Source organism: Equus przewalskii, chromosome 18, assembly GCF_037783145.1.
Source record: "Equus przewalskii isolate Varuska chromosome 18, EquPr2, whole genome shotgun sequence".
In the NCBI taxonomy this organism is placed as follows: Eukaryota; Metazoa; Chordata; class Mammalia; order Perissodactyla; family Equidae; genus Equus; species Equus przewalskii.
In genome coordinates, this window is record NC_091848.1 from 27027217 (window position 1) to 27049831 (window position 22615).

General features: G+C 38.7%; 1 long non-coding RNA gene across 1 annotated transcript; it reads left to right on the forward strand.

The window, feature by feature from the left end:
• The first annotated feature begins 2908 nt into the window (after positions 1-2908).
• LOC139077014 (uncharacterized) lies at positions 2909-8767 on the forward strand. The gene is made up of 2 exons (XR_011529134.1): positions 2909-3115; positions 6779-8767. It is a non-coding gene; the product is annotated as an uncharacterized lncRNA (long non-coding RNA).
• The last annotated feature ends 13848 nt before the right edge of the window (positions 8768-22615 follow it).

A 22615-nucleotide genomic window follows, 5' to 3' on the forward strand; every position in this document is an offset into this window, starting at 1 on the left:
AATTTCTGAGGTTTATAGTGGAAAGTAAGGAGTGGTTGGGGGAGGGAGAGTAAAGTGGGTGAAACAATATAGTCTGGCTCCTGGAAACTACCAGATGACCTTAGAGTTACTTCAGGCAAGCAGTGTTCTAGTGTGATCTGACCACCTCTCTGGGGGCTGGGTCGCAGGGACTAGCAGGCGCTGATTGTCAGTTCAAGAGAGTTAGTGTGGCTCTTTCTCTGGAGACTCTGGGAAGCTGGGAAAGAGGGTTCCAGGTGGCTTAGTGGCTCAGATACCTTAAGGTGGGCCCTTAGAGACCCTCTAGTCCTAATGCATGTTTTAACAGATAAGGAAACCAAATCCTTGGAGGCAGAAGTGAGTTGCTTGTTAAAGGATAATTTTCAAAAAGGTGAAATGGTGTCTCTCATACAGATGCTAAATGAAAATATTTCATAGATTTTATTGAGCTTATTCATTAATGAGGAAAGCAGTAAGATTTAAAACCAGCCCAAAGAGCATTTGAGAAGCTAGGTATGTATAAACAATTTAATGGCTTGATGGGTTATAAGCTATACAAAAACTAGTTTATGTTTATCAGGATCATAAACTATAAACTTTGAGGCTATTGGTTCCACTGGGAAGAAATTATTTGCATCTCTACTGAGCAAAATTTTCCAAATGAGCTTTTGCCTTATAGTGAACTAGAATGGTCCTGTAAACAGAAAGTCAAGTCTGGTACTCAAAGAATATCCAAAAATCTCTTTTACCTATTTCCAAGTTTCAGATGATCTTTGGACTTTGTAACCAGTCCAAGATCACACTGTTAGCTGCTAGCAGACATAGGATGATAGTTGAAGTCTCATTATGCCCAACTCGATATTTTTGTCTTTGCCACAGAATCCAGAAAGACAAAGATGTGCAAGAGCCAAATTGTCGATCAGAGAAAGGACTGCTTAGAGAAGTGGTGTATTCCCTACTCCCAATCTGCCAGCCCATCCACCCCCTTAAGGGGCTGCTTATGCAAACATTGACCTGTGAGGAAGCTCAAACTGGGTCTTTGTTCCCACATTCCCCAAACCCAAGGCATGGTCTCAATACCCTCCTTCTTCCCTCCAGCAGGGTTCCTTAAGCGTCCCATCCCCACCCACCCACCCACACTCAATCCTCCTACTGGACTATCTCTAGCTCCTTTTCTGCATATTCTCTGGTGGAACCTTCATTAGAATTGTGCTAGATGACAGAGGCTAGATGACACCTTGGCTGAGGTAACTAAAGAGATTTAAATACTGAATGTGCTCAGTTGGCATAGGTATCCAATAAGGTCCTTCCAGTTCTTAAATGCAAGGATTCTATAATAGTTTATCCCCCAAAATGGGAGTGAGAATTTGCATATAGGACCTGGAAAGCCTCAGGTGGCTTTGCAAAGCTGGCATTGATTTTTCAGCTTTAGGAAAACTCTAACTTCCTGGCTTTTCATGAGAGTGACTACAATTGGCCCTCGGTATTCGTGGGTTCTGCATCTGTGGATTCAACTAACCCCAAATCGAAAGGCCTACAATGGCTCTGTCTGTACTGAAGATGTACAAACGTTTTTTTCTTGTCATTATTCCCTAAACAACACAGGATAACAACTATTTACATAGCATTTACATTGCGTTAGGTATTATAAGTAATCTAGAGATGATCTAAAGTACATGGGAGGATGTGCATAGGTTATATGCAAATGCTATGCCATTTTCTGTGAAAGACTGGAGCATCCACAGATTTGGTGTCTGTGGGGGTGCTGGAACCAATCTCCCATGGATACCGAGGGACAACTGTACTAATGTTCTTCCTTCTGAGAGGTCTCTGAGGATGACTGAGTTACTATTTGCCAAGAGATTTGAGAACCTAAGGCAAGTGACACTGAGCTGCTCACCAACTATGACAAGGTATCTGCATAAACACCCATCCTTCTGTTCTTGCCAGATCTTTGTGGGTGGCAGAGTTTGGAATAATTTCATTACCAAAGTCCATCAGACTTGCCAGTGTCTCTCTAAGACTGCCTTTTTCATAATCATTCTGTTTGTTTATCTGAAATGGAATTCATATAGATAAGGAGTGGGGATAGTGCAAGGGTAGCTATTAACCATTCAAAAGACAACACAATGGGAATGAATCATCTACCCCCACGCCCTGATTCTGAGGCTTGTTTTTGCATTGTTTTTATCCTCTAAATAAAAAGAAGGGGAAAATTCTAAGAAAGATAAACTCCTTATGGCTAGTAAAGTTGAGAACCATCATGATAGAATGTTTAGACCACAAGTCTGGGATGGAAGTGGGAACAATTCAGAAATGCTGTGCCAAATTCTCGTTTTGTTCTTTGGCTTGCAGTATGTTAGGACCAAGGGTATTTGAAAGATCAGCATTTTATAGGCTGAGAAATGAAGACCTAGAGAAGGAATATGATGAATACATGAAAAGCAATAAGAAAAGTGTGTGTGTGCATGTATATACATACATACATATGTATATATGTTGAGGTATATGAGGAAGCCATTTGGTTTAAAACTAATTTGGCCTGACCTGTTTTTATCCAGAAAGGCCTAATGTGGCCTGCCAAGCATGCCTTGTGTCTCTGCTTTAAACATTTACAAAGCAAAGAATGATGCCTTTAAAGATACGGATGAGTGCCTCCCCCCATATAAGCGTTTCTTTAAAGATACGCGTTTCTTCCCAGAAACTAATGGTCAAACTGACCCATTGTGCAGATGTTGTGACCACTGATCTGCTGTGTTAGCAAAACATCTTGTGACTGTAGTAAAAAGAGAGATTCCTATCATGTTTGATGTATGTTCTTGTTCCAACACGTTATATAACCACACTGTACACCTTGCTTCTTCAGAATGACTCCTTCCTTGGTGAAGGTGCTCTCTCGTGCTATATAGTCCTCAGACTGACTCATATAATAAATGCATCCTAATTTTGATTTATAGATTGATTATTAACTATTTGCGTTGATGTTTCTGGCGTAGTCACAGCAGGATTTCACAGTAACCCAATGGAGACCACCTCGAATCTACATTGAACCAGCGTTCAGTACCAATGAACACCCCCCAACCCCAGCACAGCTTCTCTGCATTCTTCAAGCACCCCAGTGAGTTTTCATGAAACCTGGACCTCCTTATTTTGTGTATAATGTCTAAGAGTTTTATATGAACTCTTTAAGGTCTTAAGACTAGAAATGGTACTGGTACATGTCCTAGGTAAAAGAAACCTAGGAGAAATTTCCTAGGCCAAAGGAGCCTAGGGGGAACTTTGGAGTAAATGGGGCAGGCTGACCTATTTAATTTGGTTTGAAATTGGAAATAACTGTGCCTGTAAAGTGTGAACAAATTGTTTGATAGAGAAATGAGAGTCTGAACTTGCTCAGCTCTGAAGAGAAGGAAGACTGGCTCTTTCCAGCTGAAAGGTGTTCTCAGGTGACTGAGAACCTAGTGGTAGTGTCAGAGGATCAACCATTGTGACACATAGTGGTCCGATGAGGAACTCCATTATGATCATTCATGTTAGTTAATTAAAGGCTTGTCTGGGGATGCACGCATAAGGATTTGTTGTTGAGCTCTTTGAGCCCCCAAGGCAGTTTTAGATTGCTAGCAGGAGAAACCAAGGCATTTAAGATGGTGTTCATGACCTTTTATAGGGATTGGCACTCACAAACAGCACATTTATGACCCACTACATTGTCCCTAGAAATTGTTCAAACTTTGTAGTAAAACAAAACTAAAAGAAAATGGGAAATCGCACTTCTAAAAGCTGACCAGTTTCCAAACAGGCAGCCTCCCCTTGGACCTCTGGCTACTTGCAAGTGCGTGACAAAATGAGGATAACTGTAAATGGATCCTTGGATCAAGATAAACCAGGATAACTTAAAATTACAGTAGCCACTAGGGCTTCTTTGAGTTTCCAAAACTTGTCTTTTGCATACTAGGTTTAAGAGCTGCAGAACAGAGAAAACTTTAATCTCTAAAGAGTCAAGCACACCACCTACCAGCACAATTGCTTAAAAACTAAACATTCTGGAAGCTGTAAATACTTCCAAAGAATGGCAAAATCTTACTAAGCTTGTTTCATGTTCTGAGGGCTTGGCTTGATAATTTTTGGGTTGGAAGCCTCAAAATACGGTTGGACAAAAATACAGTTGCACCCATTTTGTGGTCAGTGATGGTTGGTCAGAAATGCTGGTTGCATTCCATTTGTAGCTAAGGTTCCTACCAAACTGTCATCAGCCTCAGTGGAGTTATATTGGCCATTGGAAGGAATGTTCCAATTAGATAATATCATTTAGGAAGAGCACTTAAAAGCAAAGGCTTCAAAATTGCAAAATAACCTTATTGAAAGTTTTATTGCAAAAAGCAAAAAAATTAAGTTATAAGAGGTACCTAAAATAAAAGTCTACTAAGTCATCACTTACAGGCACTCCTGTAATCTACCTTCAAAGAAGAGCCCAATATGAGCCCCTCTCAGAGTTAACTGGGACACTGAGAGACTTTCTTAGAAACTGCTTTGTTAAAGATTAATGGAGTTGTTCAATACTGCCAAGTATAGATACTGTTTGTTCCAGCTGAAGCCTGATAAGATATTTGAAGGGATTTAGTAACTTACATCAGAAATTTGGCCAAATTGGAAGCTGATAGAGCCTAATAGGATTTTTTTTAGGCTTCTTCCTTCAGTTAAAATAAAACTAAGTACTCAGAGAGAAAGAAGCAGCTTAAGGATGATGTAATTGGATAGGTAAATCAACCCGTAATATCATTTAAGTTACAACACAATTTCTGAGGAATTAAAAGAGACTGTCCTTACCTTACAAATCTTCACAAAACTGCAAGTGCAGTTCTAGAGGCAGTTCAGATTCTACCCTTTTTCTTCATCTCAAAAAGCTCGTAACCTCTCTAGGAACTGTTATCTAGACCATCACCAATTCCTAAGACTCAAGAAAAGAAGAAGGGAAAAGAAAGGAAAAATGGCTATAGAAGCACCCTTGCTCAAAATCTAGCATCTTAAGTGCCTTCTTCACAAACATTGGTAGAAAAGGCTTTAGCCGTCTAAGCAGATAACCTCAATTTATTCCAACTTCCAGAAACAAAATTTGGATTCAACTATTCTTACATAACCAGTGAGCTTTGTATTACTGTACCTAATTCATGGCAGTAATTTTAAAATAATAGCTGTGGAGTCTCTGTGTATGTGTGTCTATATATATGTTATATATATGTGTGATATTTTTTACCTCTGGATGATATAATTTCTAAAAGAGCTCTCTTTAATTGCCTTAAAGTAAGTGCTTATATAAATGTAATGGAAATTAACCCAAATGTCTTTCCATTTAACATGATATAAAACAATCTTTGCAAAGCAAAGAAATAACTTAGATTAATAGTTGACTTTGCCTAATGTCTCAAGAAGTTTCATAGGCAATATAAATGTTATTATTGGGACTAAGTAAAACTAAGTAGATATGAAAGAGATAAAATATTAGACATTAATTACTAAACATAGATTTATCTATCTAGCTTCATATTTCAGAGAAACTAGAAAAAACTTGGGTTTATTAATAAACATGTTTTGTGCCATGCTGAGAAATTTTCTGTGAGAAGGCACATGCTTCTAAACAGTATCTGTGGGTCTGCCAATCCAGAGGAGGCCAATATAAAAAATTATTGAAAGTAACATGTATATTTTCAGTAAAGAAGGCAAAAGGAATGGAGATTTTTTTTTCATTTTGTTAAGAATGAAATTTATCCTAAAGTACTAGGAAGGAAGGAAGACATGGGACAAGTTCTGAATGTAAAATGAAAGTTATAGAAGGTTTGTGGAAGAGGAACCCCGAGAAAAGAGTTTTGTGCGTGGTCAAGTTGGCTAAGATTGAAATGAACTTAAGTGAGTAAGTTAAGTAAGCTGGTGCAAAAATTAGAATTTGGTTTCCTTTCTCTTAAAAGGGTAATTTTCTTGGAGTTTTGGTCTGCTCTTGATAAAGAGATTATGAAACCTTTCTTCTTTACTTTTGAGTAATCTACCAGAAGGGTAGGGATTTTATGTTTTATCAAAATAAATTCCCTGTATTGTTTTTATCAGGTCTTTAATCATAGGAGCTAAGGTTTTTCTTACAGCTATTTGATTTTCTGTATTTGCCTGAAAATCTTTAATTGTCACCATGGCTAAGTGGATAACTAAGCATTATTTCACAGCAAGCTATGATCTTGTTTAACCAAGTGTTTTAAAACTTTTTCATATTTTTGACAAGCTTCCCAAAAATTCACATCCTAAATGAAGTCTTTCTTTTGACTTAAAAGTAACTTTGAGAATTTCTAGTGGGGCCCTGGGACTTCTCAAAGAATTTGTTCTCTCCCTGTAAAGAGGGAGACACTAAACTAATTAGGCTTGTTTGGTATGTAAAATCCCTAGGAAACATTGTCAAATAAGTGATGCTAAGCTTCATTTATGGATATTCTTGCATGCATATATATTGTTAACATCAGTGTATTAGAAATTATATGAAATTTTTGAAAAATTTCTTATATGTCCTGGTATAATGTTTTCACTTGTAATTCTAGTCATTATCTTAATCCTGCTACCTTAATTCAAGCACCACAGGAGGAAAAGGACCATGACTGCATTTTATTATATAATTTGGTTCACAGATGGGTCTTACTTAGAAGGTGAGCAGAGAAATTACTGGGCTGGATATCCTGTCCATCCTTGAGAATGCCCACTACTTTCCATTAACCTTGCTAACCCAGTAAAACATTTCCTTCTAAAGGCTCAAGAAATTGCCATGGAAGAAGAGGAACAAATGTGACAACAAAAAGGGGAAATTTTTGATACCACCATGCAGATGTGGCTCAGGCCCGATAAAAATAGTGCCTATTGGATGACAATTGCTACTGCTCCCGCATATTCATCAATTAACCCATTGGGAACCTGAAATGAGGATTTTATAGGGAAAACAATACTTTCAGAAACTTTCTCCCACAGTAGCTCATAAAGCCTATGCTCATTGTGCTATACGCCCAAAGGATAATCCAGGAAAACCACTCATGGGTCACAAGGCCACTTTCCCCTTCCCAAGGGACCCTTTGAGGTATGGCAGTCGGACTTTGTTCAAATGCCACCCTCTCAAGGGTATAAGTATATCTTAGTAGTGATCTGTATGTTCTTGCGTTGGGTTGGGGCCTTTCCTTGTAGAAGGGCAATGGCTTTAGCAGTAGGTAAATTATTATTGGAATGGACAACTTCTGTTTGGGGAATTCCTACTAGATTACACAGTGACCAGGGAACTGATTTCACTGGACAAATAATCAAATCTATTTGTAATATTTGGTCAATAATGCAACATTTTAACTAATGGCACAATTCAAACTCAATTGGCAAAGCTTTCAGAAGCATTTAATCTCTCATGGCCAAAAGCTCTTCCACTAGTGCTCCGCAATTGTACACCTGTTGGTAAACATTTGCTGTCTCCCTTTGAAATAATAATAGGACAACTTATGCAATTAGATGAGGGACTATATGAACCAACTTTGCTCAAGGGAGGTATATTACATTATTGTCAGGATCTCACTGAGACACTTAAAAGAAATGAAATGTTGGTAGCTGATTCCTTTCACAGTGAGCTCCTGAGAGATGAAGACCTTAAGGATCATGGACTACAATCTGGAGATTTTGTTTATTGGAAAACACACCAGAAAAAGACTCTTTATGGCCCCATTGGAAAGGACCATCCTAGGATGAGAAGAAGATAGAATCTGTTACAGACATCTGTCCCAAGACTCTGGACCAGGCCTGTATTCCCAACCTTGTATGTCCTCATTTAAATCCTTGTAATGCTTAAACTGTATACCCATTTTATAATTGCTACAATAATTGCTCTTGGTGAGTGAGTTCTTGGACCACATCTGTTCTATAATTATAAACAATGTAATTATAAAAAGTCATGTTAAAGCACATGTGCGATGTACAACAATCTAAAATTAACTGAAAAATTATGTAACCTATGAAATACTTTCTCTGTTAATATATGTTTCTATGCTTGTCCACAATATCCAATTGTTTTCCCCTAATGTGGATAACTGGGCAAATCAATGAAAGAAAAGCCTAGCACCAAGGGACATGATGGACCCAGGGCAAGCAGCAACCACCCTGACACTGAGAAACAATATTTTGATCATCAATGCTTTCTATCAAAAGATTATTGATCAAAAGGGGAAAAATGATGAATAAATGAAAGCAATAAGAAAAGATATATATATATATCAGGAAGCCATTTGGTTTAAAACTAATATGGCTTGACCTTGTTTTTTCCAGAAATGCCTGACGTGGCCTGTCAAGCATGCATTGTACATCTGCTTAAACCATTTACAAAGCAGAGAATGATGCCTTTAAAGATAGGGATGTGTGCCTTCCTCCCCCCTCCCCCCCATATATGCATTCTTTTAAGGATAAGCCTGTCTTCCCAGAAATTAAGAGTCAAATTGACCTACTGTGTATATTTTATGACCCCTGACCTACTGAACACTGACCTGCTGTGCTCATCTTGTGACCAGTGAACTGCTGTGCTAGCAAGACATCTTGTGGCTGTGGTAAAAAGAGATATTCTTGTCATATTTGATGTATGTTTCTTGTCCCAAGATGGTATATAACCACAGTGTACACCACACTTCTCCAGAGTCCTTCCTTCCTTGGTGAAGGTGCTCTCTCAGGCTGTGTAGTCCTCAGACTGTTTCATATAATAAACTCACCCCAATTTTGATTTATAGATTGATTATTTGTGTCAACAAATCTAATTTGCCCAAGTTCACACAGATGTGTTGAGGCACACGATTTCGTGATTTATAGGGGATGAAGCAGGAGGAACAAAGCTCTAAGATGTGAGAGATAGTACCTTGTCTGCTGAACTATCCCAGTGGTGAAGGATATTTCTCTGAGACTTGAGCTACAAAATAGAGCAGAGGCAGGAAGGAGTAATTTCAGCCTACTTCCTCTCTTCTCAGATTAAGCCTTTGCCTCTTCCCTCCCAAGGTTTTGCCCTCAAGGCCTCCAAGACCTGCTGTCATTTCCTGCTGACCCTACTCCCCAACATTTTCCCCATGTTCTATCTCCTTACTCCTCCTCAGAAATAATAATAAAATAGCCATTTTTATCAAACATCCATTAGAATTGCCAAGCCCAGAGCACTCCACTTCTAATACCTTAATTAGTCTTCACCCAACAGTATGGCCAGTATTGTTATCCTCATTTAATAAATGGGGCAACTGAGGCTCATTGGGTACTGAGATTGAGTAAACAAGATCCCACAGCTGGTGACAACAGAGCTGGAAATCTTACTCCTAAACTTTCCTCTTAAGTACTGTGCTTTGCAGTCTCCCACACTCAACACCATTTTCTCAAAACCATGCCTTCTTTCATCCTGTTTCCCTCCCTGGTGACTAAATTCTACTTCTAGATAAGTGGGGCCCATTTCCATTGGACCCAAACTGGAATTGGAAAATCTGAGACAAGCAAGGGAATGGAACAGTTGCGTTCAGAGCCAAGAGAGATCTAAATATCTGATTTTGTGGACATTATGGGTTGCCTGTCTAGCATTTATTTTCTACTTTCTCCTTACAAAGATCAAATCTTTTCAGGTATTAACCTTTCTCTTACAAGGCTCACATGCTTCACCCCCAGCTCCAAGGAAAGGCCTCATTTGTCCAAGGGAAATCACATACCCCCGTCCAGTGATTGGTTCATAAATGAGCATCTGACACAAAATTGGTCAATGAGATGCAAGAAGAAGTTTGTAGGGAGCTGCTGGGAAAGTTCTTTCTCACTTTTCAAATAGAATTTAAAAGAGGTAACCCTTTTCTTCTCTCTGGACAGCTCACACCCAGGATTAAAGTCTGGAATGTCTACAGCTGTCTCACTAGTAGGCTGAGATGAAACTTCAGAGGAAGGTAGAGCCAGGGCCACAGGCCTATGTGAACCCTCGATGTTTGCCTTACTGCTAGACTCTCTCATAGGAGCCAATAAATTTCCCATCTGTTTAAGCCGCACAGAATCCAGGGATGAAGACTGAATCAAGAGTCAAGCAGACAATCCAATGGAAACATTAATCTGAAAGAGCTGGTAGGGAAGCAGAATATGTGGCAAAACAATGGGAGAGGAATAAAGATACCAGCACAGAGGAGGTTGCTGGGAATGGAGAGTCTGAAGCAAAATCTAAAGAGATTCCTGAGAATCTGGGACATTGTTTCTGGGCTGTTTGTTGAGCAACTGATCCAATGGATATGAGCTTATTCTGACTCCTGGAATTCTCTTTCTCCTCTCAGTCCAAATCCCAGCCATCCTTCAAGCCCTAGCTCAAAGCTTACCTCCCATGCCCTGGGCCTTGTTTACTTCCCTCTGCTGAGACTTCTTTGGGATCTCTCTTCTCCAAAGAACATCTGTCATGCAGAATCTCTATGCATCTTTGGGTGAAAGTCTTGTCTTTTAAGGCCAAATGAAGTGGTATGTTTCTTTGTTTGTTTCTTCTCCCACAGAGCTGACCCCAGAGTTATTCCCAGAAATCACAAGAAAGTGAATGGGCTTGTACAAGATAGCATGCTAAAGTTCATTAGTGAGGGATTCTCAGTGTTCATAATGAAATCCTCTGTCAACATGGCTCCTGAGTGCTGTCCCTCCCTAGGTGCTTGGTCATATAGTGCTGTCTCACAGCTAGCTTCAATGGGGAGCACCCCTCTTCCATTCCCAGGCTGTGCTGAGAAAGACCACAGCCCTGGGTCATAGAGAAGTTCCCAGAAATGATGGGAAAGGCGAAGGGCAATAGGACCACTCTGAACTTGTTTAGTACTTGGAATTGTGGAACATCTGAGCTGAAAGGAAGCTTAAAATTCACAGAACCACACTATTTTTTCAGTAGGGGAAACTGAGGCAGAAAGTGGAAGGAACCTGCCCAAGGTTCTATGTTTAAAGTGACCTTTAAACAATCCCCATCTAATGGATGAAGAAACCGAAGCAACTCAGTCTATCATTTCCTTAAACACAACTCATTATTTCTTACGTCTCCTTATCACTAAAAAGCTGGGCAATTTGATGCTAACCAAAAAAGTTTTCTAAATAAGTGGCCATTTTTAAAGCAATAATCACTCATATTCCTATACACCTCTATAGTTAAAAACAAAACAAAACATTTTTATAGCCTGGGCTTTCTTAAAATAGTTTTCTGGGGGTAGAGATTGTTGCTTCTACTTTAGGAAGGTAGGAACCAATCTCAGCTCCTAGCCAGGGTCCCCCTTCAGATTCAGACCTGGAATTCCAGCTCCTTTGCCTGCTCCTGCATACATTCCTTTCTTTCCCCATGGGACTGAGAAACGTCAACTTTGAAAACCAGTTCGATGCCTCCAGTGTTTCCAAACCCCAATTTCCCTTCACAGTGGCAGAGCTCCTGGCTTTTCATCAGCCCAGCTCTAATTCTAGACTTTGGGTCTAGACACCCCCTCCTTGTCTTTAGTTGACAGTGGACCCTTTTTAATGAGGTAGCCCAGAAAATACGGCCAAGTGTCTTAAATATTAATAACTTAATTTGTTTCCAAAACTTAGAGAGGGTGTCATGAAAATTAATGAGTGTGCTGGTGGAAATCAATTGTCTTCTGCAAAAGGTTCTCTAGAGTCACTGTGTAGGAAATTATATGGACTTTTTTTTTGCATCTGGGATAATAAGTTTCTAGCTAAAGGGTATCTTTTGATTATACTTATGACACAGAAAATGGAGACTTAGTAAAAATATTCTGGTCTTTTTTGTTTGAAGAAAGAAGAAGTTTGGAGAAAAATAATCCCAAAGACTGAAAACTCAAAGGAATCATTTCAATCAAATGTTTCTCATGACTTTGGCTTGGGTATCTGGATTCCTCTTCAATCCTTACACCTTTATACTCACAGCTGTGCTAAGTGGGGTTCTTACTGAGCTGGACACAGAGCTAGACTCAGAGAGAAAGAGAGATCTGCAGTAGGTCCCACAGTCCAGTTAGTAGAAGAGGTCCCTGATCCCCAGCCCATAATTTTTGCTGTAGTATATTGTCTGTCTTTCCTGCTCTCTCTTAAAAAAGAAAAAATTCAAATACTGAAACTGAGCATGGCGGTAGAAGTTAGCAATGTATTCATTTGTTCTGGTAAAATTTCCAAATTAATGTATTTTAATTCCATTGAATTAAGATCACAATCTTTTCCCACTCTGAATCCGCCCACATCTCAAATCCCCCAGTAGCAGGTGGCATCAGATGGGCCGTAGGCTTTTTTGGGGTCCCTCTATGAGGATGTTGAACAGGAGATACATTTAGTCTGGAGTGAGTGGGACACTTTATGTCTTTCACATATCTGAACACGAATAAAACGCACAATTTTATGCAGAAATTTGGTAACATTTAAATACTCAATTTTTACTGCAATTTGAAAAGACATATTGGAACAGTTTAGTAAATCAAGTGAGAATTTACTGACTTTTGATTTGGACGTACATGAAGGTTACCTTGTTTCATCCTTTTAAAAATTATTTATTGAAGAATTGAAGGAAAATTCAGATAAAAATTAGTGAATATTTATGAAACCATTTTCTCAACTTTTTTGTATGTTTGAAAATTTTCAGAATAAAAATTTGGAGACTTTTAAAAAAATTTATGAAACAGAACAGTAGTGAAAAGACAAGCAAGGAAATTGATAGAAATTTTCTGATATTGAGAGGCAAACTATAACAAAACTAAAAATTACTAAATGAAGCAATTTATTAAGAAGAGAGAACTTTTCAATAAAATTCTTGAATAAGTTCTTGGATTGTTTGATAATATGATTAACAAAGTGAAGTGAATCATATAAACACATTAGAAAATTTAAAAATATCCTGTAGACTTGACATGGAATAATAATATCAATAAAAGATAATATAAAACTGATAATATGCGCCACAACAAGGGCATCAACAATAAACTCATTAATGAGTAGTTTGATTCAGAATATTTAAGATGAGTCACTGTACAAGAAATCTGAAATGCCCTGAAAACTTCCTGCTCACATATGAAGGAAACTTGGTAAAAGTTCCCCCATTTGACAACAATCCTAAAATTTTATATGGCATTATTAATAAAGAGTTATAAAGTGTAAAGGAACATTCCTAAACTGTCAATAATTTTTCCAAAAATTGATTAACCAAATTAGGGGAAAGCTATGTTATCTTTCTATTCTTTCTGTAGTAAGTGATGTTACAAAATTAAATAAAAATTTGATCAAATTTTAGGAAAAGTATTATAGAGATGTCACTCTATGTCATTTTTCTGGATTTTGTGGTATCTGCCAGCATGTTAAAATTTGTTATTTGTTTTGGTTTCTTTTTTCATTCTAAATAAACACTACTTTCTCCTCTAAGTTTGTATTCTTTTTCTTAAAGAGGGCTGATCATATTTTATAGGCTTTGGACCCCGCCAAACCTGCTGCCTTCTGGCAGTGACAGAGGGAGAGGCTGAGGTGGAGTCAGGGAGGAGGGGGTGATATTTGCTGGGACCTGAGGTATAGGTGCAATTTATGGAGTAAAGTGAAAAGAGAGAGTATCTTGGTGGCCAGTGACGCCAAAGTGAATGTTGGCTGCGTCAGGTTACTTTGTAAATAGAAGGAGAGGTGAAGAGCGGATTGGGTGATTTCCAAAGGCTGTAAATAACAATGACAATAATAATTTTTACTATTACTGAGCACTAATTATATGTCGTGCATTACATCAGAGGTCGCAAACTATGGCCCATGAACCAAATCTGGCCCGCTCCCTGTTTTGTAAACAAAGTTTTATTGTCAAACAGGTACAACTATTCGTTTAGGTATTGTCTATGATTACCTTTGTGCTACCGTAGCAGAGTTGAGTAATCATGACAGAGACCACATGGTTTGTAAAATCTAAAATATTTACTATCTGGCTCTTAGCAGTAAACGTTTGCAAACCCCTGCACTATGCTGGCATTGACTCTGTGGTAGATTATATTTTCCAAATATGTCCACATGGCATCTTCTAACCCACATGCCTCGCTGAAAATGTGACCTTCTCACCCCACCTCCGCCTACAGATGGATACTACCTGTGGGTGGGCCCTGTGGCTGCTTTGACCAATAACATAGGATGGAAGTGATGCTATGTCATTGCAGGTAAAGTTTCTGCTTCCTGCCTATTGGAAGCTAGCCACCACGTAAGAAGTACAACTACCAGAGACCACCATGTCGTGAGAGGCTCAAATCTCATGGAAAAGCCCTTAAAAATGAGATGCCGTGTGAAGAGAGAGAACAAGGGTCATGGAGACACCAGACTGTGAGTGAAGAAGTTGTCTTGGAAAGAGACCCTCCAGCATCTGGTGCCTGTGCTGACACGATGTGGATCAGACACAGACCACCGAACAAACCCTTCCAGAATTTCTGAGCCACAGAATCATTAGATGTAATAAAATGGTTGTTTTTATCCATTAAGTTTGAGGTAGTTTGTTATGCAGCAATGGATAATTGAAACAGTTTCATACTATCCTCATTAGTGCTCCATGAAATAAGAATTATTAGTCCCAACTTATGTGTAAGAGAACCAAAGTTTGGAGAAATCAAATTATATGCCCATGTCACACAGCTGATAAATGACAGAGCCAGAGTTCAAACCTGAGTCTATCAGACTTCAAAGCCCAGATACCTGATAATGCCCACCAGTGCTGACATTCTGTGTGCTGAAAGCTGACAAAGCTGAGACAATGGGTCAAGCAGGAGGCTCCTGCGAAGGTCATACTCCCAGCCATAGTGGAGTTATATTCAAGCAGTTTTCAGTACAGCTTCCACAGATCAGAGCAACTAATGCTATGCCATACATTTGTCCCTTGGCACTTCGCCTGACAACATTTCTTTTTGATCCATGATATGTTTTTATTTGCTTCCAAGGTACAATTGTTTTCTAAAATGCTTTCCTTTTAAACAGCTTTATTGAGATATAAAACACATACCATAAAATCCACCCATTATAAATGATTTCTAGTAAATTTACACAGTTGTGCAACCATCACCACAATCCATTTTAGAACATTTCCAAATGTTCTGAATGTTCCAAATGTTCCAAATGAGGGAACATTTCCTAAAAAGATTCCTCATGCCAGATTGTGGTCAATTCCCTCTCCCACAGCTCCCTCCCAGCAACCACTAATCTGTTTTCTGTCTCCATAAGTTTGCCTTTACTAAAAATGTCATATAAATGGAAGCACGCGATATGTGGTTTGTTGTATTTCACGTCTTTTGATTAGCATTTATCAGTAGTTGGTTCTTTTAATTTCTGAGACGTATTCTATTGTATGGATATACCACATTTTCTTCTATATTCACCAGTTGATGATTGGAGGACTGGTTCCAATTTGGAGTTGCACTAATGGGGGCATTTAGTCAGTGTTTGGTTGCTTAAGAAGATTCATAGGACCTAAAATGACAATGCTTAGAAGCCATGGTTTATTGCAGGAAAGGGATACAAAAATATAGCAACATTATTCAAGTAAAGACCTCAAGCACTTCCTCCACATTCTTCAGAGTCAAGAAGGTTGCCCAATGTTGGAGAAAAGTTGGGAGAAGTTAAAGTGATTATTTTGGGTCCAAGGGATCTTCATCCTCCTGACCTTATAGGTAGGATCCAAAAATTCCTCCTGCTTCACTATCTAGGTGGCAGGGTGTGGAAACAAATAAAGACCACCCAAACAAAGACAGGCAAAAGTTATTCAGAGCTTGCTTTAGCAAGAGAGTGAGTGACCATCATGCGTTTGGCAGAGACTCAAAGACAGGAAGGAGAGTGTGAAAGCTTGATAGTGGACAAAAGGGGAGGCTTCAAGTAGATCCTGATTAGAGGTTGTTGGTATGTGGAAGCTAAATGAGGGCTAACTAGAAGAGGGACATCCTATGTGATTGGTTAGAGGAGCATATTTAGCTTTCTCTGTTTGGTCCTAAGTCAGAAGCAGGGAGGGAGGAGGGAAAATTAGGGAAGCTGGCAATTATTGATGAGGTCCTGACTATTTTGGGTCCAATCGCTGCAGAGGTTGTGGGTCAGAATTCTATTTGTACATATGGTCTCCCCACTGATCATTTGCATATTCAGTCATTCGAGGGCCAGTCTTCTCCTAGAGTCCCGTCCTTCTAACTCTAGCACATGGGTTCCCAGGCAACAAGTCTATAGTGCTTTAGGAGAAAGGCATTTGTTGTCAAAAGACATAACTCTACTCCATGGAAAAATCACTTCACTTCTCTGAGACATGCTCTCTGCACGTAGAATGAACATAATGGTAGTAATGCTTGTTCTTTTACCTTGTAGGGTTTGCACTAAGGTTTTTCATCTGTTCCCATATCCATGCCCTTTGCCACATGACTTTGTAGTTCCTACCACAAAAGGGGAAGAGGATATTTTCCCACCCCATGACTCTGAGGTTAGCCATATAACCAGTTTTGGCCAATAAAATGAAATAGAAGTGACAGTATGACAGTTCTGAGCTTAGCTCTTAAAAGGCCTTGTGTGTTTCTACTTGCTGTCATGAGCTTCTACCATCATTGTGAGCAGATCATGCCCAGGTTAGCTCACTGGTCCCAGAGGGTAGAACATAGTTTACTTGTCCCAGTTGAGTTATCCTACGTCACCTGACCCCCAGTCAACCCCGAGACCTATGAGCAAGCCCAGCTGAGGTAAGCAGAGCCATCCAACTGAGCGCCACTTGAGGAGTGTAAATGATTCTGTTTTTCAAGCCACTAACATTTGCAGTGGTTTCATAGGTAGCAAAAGCTAATATACACAAGGTTGTCATATCATCTAATAATATAATGGATGTGGAAGTATTTTGGAAACTATAAACTACTCTGCAAAATGATTTATCCTTATTTTTTGTTTCCATATGACCTTATTTTCAGTTATTTGTGAATTAATCTCTATGAAATATTGCTGGCAAAATTTAAGATGCAGTCTTCTGTGAGGTATTCAGACATATATTTATTCCCTAAATATTTTTTGAACACCAGCTATGTGTCCTGTAGAATACAGAAAATCTTTTGAAATCCAAAGAAATATCTTTCTATCAGAGAACTTTCAGATGCTGAAGAGATTTGGGGTGAGTGGGGAAAGATATGGACTTTGAATTCTTGAAGAAGTAGGTCAGACGCTGGTCCCCCTCATCCTATGGTGGACATTTATTCTGCATCCTGCTCTCCTTAGTAGTGAAGAAAGAGCCAAAGCCCTCTCCCTAGGTGGTGGAGAGCACAGAATTCTTTTGAGAGTACAATGTAGAACATCTTGCATCTGGGAAAGACTAGGGAGGAGGGCTTCACTGCACCTATAGCTCTGGGTCCAGAGTAATTACTGGAGGACCTTCAGTCCTTGTCATTTACATCTTCTGAAATTAAAACATTTCTTCAAAGCTTGGTTCAAGTTCTACCTCCTCCAAGCAGCCTTGTTTCCTGAGGCCCTATGGGTATTATCTTTTCTCTTCGCAACTGGGATAAACTTTCTTTGATACCTCTATCTTAGCCTCATACTCCACTGCTTATGCAAAAACATGAGCCTAGTAAACTAGAAGGATTTTGGCCTGGAATGGCTGTGACAGCTGGGTGCAGCTTGAACCTGGAGAGAGTAGCTCATGGCAAGGTTAGGATGAAGAAAGCAGGTCGTGGGGAAGCTGGTCTCCATAACAATTCTTGGAGGAGTCAGGAGGTCAAAAGTTGGGCTGAGACCACTATGGCTACATCAGGGTCTTAGAAAGAATTTACCTCTGGCTAGGAATCTGAGGGCCACACCTGTTTGGAAGTGCTTACCTTCTGCCTTCAACCTCAGGTTCTTTAAATGACCAGGGCCCAGCCAAGTGGGGCTCCATTGACATGTTCCTCAGATGCTCAAATCACATCTTGGACTTTCTTGGGACCAACTCTTATTTTAGGTGACTAGTGCTTCTGCAAGATACAATTTAGAACACTGGCTTTACTAGACAATTAAGTTTAATTACTGAATTTTAGAGAGGGATGCCTCTAGATCCTCAACATCTTGGAAGGCATTACAAATACAGTGGTTTGTGCTTGTAATAATTTTTATTAAAGAACTAATTCACTTATGATGATTTTGACAGGAATAAAATATGCAAATAAATCCACTTTTACTTAATTGTTGAAAGGATCCCTTTCAATAATAAAAAGAGAATCAGACAGATCTTTAAAATGCCTGAAAGAAATGTTTTGAAGTGAGTTGGATTTTCTTAGCTTCAACTAATGGTTTACCTTATAGTCTTGAGTAGACTTGTATGCGGCTGTCTCATCCAGTAGGCTCTTTTCTCCTGAAAAGCAGGAATTGTCTCAGTTCTATCTGCATCTTCTCTGTGGCTAGCATAGTGCCTGGCACACAGTGAAAACTCAGAAAATACTTTTGCTGTCTTGAAATGTTATCACCACCTGCTTTTACATATGCAATTCATTTACTCCTTGCAAGAATTTTGCAAACTTTTACTATCCTAGTTTCCACAGAGGAAGGGAACTAAGCCTAAGAGAGGGTAAGTGATTTGCCCAAGATGGTACCGTTAGCAAATGGCAAGATTAGAATTCAATGCTGGTTTGCTTTCTATGGAGTCCTCTTTATAAGGAGAAATAGGACACAAAAATGATCAAACACGAGGCCTTCATTGCTATCTGCTGTTGTGGATTTCACTCTTTTCTCTCCTTTTCACTCCATTGACTTATATTATGCTCTTCAATTACAATTCTCAACTTCCTCCCACAATTGCTCTGTATTATGGGCTGTAATTGCTCCTCACAGAACCCGAACCCACATGCCTACAATTTCCCCATCAGCCAAGCAGCTCCCACTGCCTCCTAGGGACCATGGCTAATGCAGCCCACAGGAGTATATGCACCTGTGATTACTGCCATTTTCCACTTTAGTTATCCCAGGAGAAGTGCTATTCTAGAGTGCCTTTTACATAATGTGTAGTGACAACATTCTGATGTGGGTAGGTGGCTAAGAATCATTATCCTCCAAGTTATTATTTGAGAAGTGGTACCTTCAAGGTGGGAGCTGACATGTTCACTCACACGATTGAGGGGGAACACAAAGGTGTCCCTCTGGTATTGAGGTCCATTCCCTGTCCTTAATGTTGAGGGCACAGGGCTCCTTCCTAGATAATAAATTAAGCCTCTGCTTAAGAAGGGTCAAAAGCTTCAGCTGACAAACTACTGAGTTGTATTATCTAAGAAAAATAAATAAAGGATTCCTCCAATTTCTTCCATATAGGAATCCCTGAAATGCTTTTCAAAAGAACTCAAGCAGGTCATAGAGCCTGAGAAGTAAATGGGCCTTTACAGATGGGAGAGTTAGGGTGTAAAGAGGGAGTGGTAGGCAAGAGACAGATTTTGAGACTCCTAGACAAGGGCCTTCTTCACCATGGTTAAAGTGATGGCTGAAAGAGAGGAGTGGTGTCACTTCTACCTTCAGTCTCCTGGAAGCTTCTGACAGGAGCATTATAGAAACACCAGGTCCCTGGGAAGGTGGCTCCTGCCATCGGTAACATCTTATTTCTAGGACACCTCAGTCCAGCATTCAGTCAAGAAACTCTGACCAAGAAAGCCAAACATTGCTGAAGAGGTTAAAAAGAAATAAATACAAAGCAAAAAACCCCTACAATGGCTACTAAATGTGTTTGAGATCAAGCCCCTTCTCTTCACCACGGGATTGAGAGAAGCTGAGAAGCTTCTAGGAGAGATGAGGGATAAAATGTAAGGATTTTCCCAAAGAACCTGAAGTCCAGGGCACCTAATCACTGTCACAAAGGAAGGGACTCCTTTTCCTGGGGATTTACTAAAAGAAGGGAACTGGAGGAGAAAGGCTGAGAGGGGTTTTCAAGGGCTGTCATGAGCCAGGAACATTACAGAGGGAGCAAGAGTCTGAGGGACCTGCCTGGCATCTAGCAAAGACAAAGCTGAACTGACACACAATCTAAACAACATCAACAGAACAGCAACACCAGTAAACTTCATTGAGCCTCATCATGTGCCAGACACTTTTCCAGTTGTTTTACACACTTTTTCTTATTTTATCCTTACAGCAGCCTTGTAACAAGAATTAGAGAATGCGGTAGGGCCACTTTCAAAAGTCCTGGGAAAGGATGATTATAAATGAGGGCTCTCCCATTAATATCATTTCATGGGCTATTTTGAGATCCCCATAACCTCTCTATGTATGTATAAATAATATTTTTTATACATATTAGTTTGAACCAGGGCAAACTGCTAGTTTTGCAGGTCAAACAATGGTCAAATAGCAGAAATTTCATATGATTAAAACTAATGTATAAAATATATATTCTTTATGGGAAGTAAATAAAAAAGTAAGAGGCAAATACAATAGAGTGAGGTATGTACTACATAAGGAGTAAATATTGTGCACTCTGAAAAAAAAGTCACAAAAGAGGGTTCTAACCAAGTTTTCGGTGAAGAGCAGTCAGGGAGACTTCTCAGAGAAAATATTAAGACCTGAAGGACAGTGGAGAACATAAAGGAAGTTAATCATTATGAGCCAGATTCAATAAGTCAGGGAGGCCTTGGGTCATAATAAAGAAATAGATTAAGGACTTGTACTCCCACTATAAACAAATAAAAACTGGGAAAAATATATGAAAAAAATCCCCACTTTCAGACATTGGACAACACGCATCACAAGATCACAATCACTGGGAGGAGGAAAATAAACAAGGTGAGTCCATAAATTGATTGAAATTAATGTTTTAAAAGATTGAAATCATAAAGAGTATGTTCTCTAATTGTAGAGAATTAAATTAGAATTAAAAACAGAAAGGCATCTGAGAAATAAGCAGCATAGTTGTAAGCAACTCTCAGGTAAAAAGAGGAAAATCCAAGAGGAATTAGAAAATACTTTGAACTGAATGAAAATAAAAACACACCATAGCAAAATTTGAAGGATGCAGTTAAAGCAGGACCTAAGAAAAGATGTGTAACTTTAAATGATTATATTACAAAATAATAAAAATCAAATCAATGATTTAAGCTTACACTTTAAAAAGCTACAAAAAGAAGAGACAATTAAACCTTGAGTAAGTGAAAGAATGAAATAAAAGAAATAAGAGAAAAAATCAATTAAATAGAGAATGTACAAATATTGGAGAAAATCAATGAAACCAAAAGCTGATTCTTTAAAAGTCATGGCATGAGCTGCAGGCAGACATCTTCATCTAGAAGCCCAGAGGGAGAAGTAGCTCGTAAAGGAGATCTGCTAGATGGAATATATACTGGCTGCAAAGGCCCATAGTTATGAACAGCCACTTTGGTGCATCATCATCTCGATTGGATGTTGTGACCAACATTTCAATAAAACTAATAACTTCTATCTAAACTCATCAAGAAAACAAAGGAGAAGACACAAAATGTCCATATCAAGAATGGAAGAGGGGACATTATTACAGATTCTACAGTAACTAAAAGGATAATAAGGACTATTATGAACAACTTTATGTCAATAAGGTCAACGTCTGGTATAAAATGGAAGAATCTATGAGAAAAACAAATGACCAAAACTGACTTAAGAGAAAATAGAAATTCTAAGTAGTCCCATATTTATTTAAAAATAATCGAATTTCTTATTAAGAATGTTCCACAAAGAAAAATACTAGCCAAGATCACTTCTCTAGTGAATTCTTTCAAACATCTAAGGAAGAAATAAAAATAATCCTATACAATGTCTTTCAGAAAACAGGGAAAGAGATAATGCATTACCATGCCACTAGACAAAGATATTAAAAGAAAACACCAGCAGCATTGTTTGGATCCTGCTTTCCTAACAGAGTCTTATGACATCTGCAATTCCAAGAGAAATGAAAACGTGTGTTCACAAAATTACATAAAATGTGTTTGTATACAAATATTTATACTAAATAAAAACTGGTAACAATCTAGCAACAAGAGCTAACACCAGCAAGAGAAGGGATAAACAAATTGTGATATGTATATATGGCGGAATACCACTCAGAAATAAAAAGGAATAAACCATACATAGATGCAACAGTGTGAATAAATCTAAAAACCATCACGCTGAGTAAAAGGAGCCAGACACAAAAGAGTATGTATGTATATTCTATTTTTATAAGAATTTAGAATAGATCAAACTAATTTATAATTGTAGAAAGCAGATCAAGTCAGTTGTGGGGGTGATTAACTGTGAAGAGGGATGAAGGAACAAACTTGGTGGAAATAGTCCATATCTTGACAGGGTTGATGTTTCGTATCTATATACATTTGTCAGAAACTCATAAAACTATCCAGTTAAAATGGCCACATTGTTTTTACATGGAAGTTATATCTCAGTAGAATTGGACTGAAAAAAATAAGAGAAATGGATATAAATGAAGAAATTAGGGAGAATGATATCAAGGATGTCTCTAATGTTTCAATGGAAGCAACTTGGCAGATGGTGGTTCCCTTCACTATTCCCGGAAGAAATGCTGGGACAAAACCAGATTTGAGGTGAGGGAAGAATATTGATAGAGCAGTATTAAAATGTTGAATTAAAGTTACCTGTGACAGTGGTACTCTGTAAACCATTT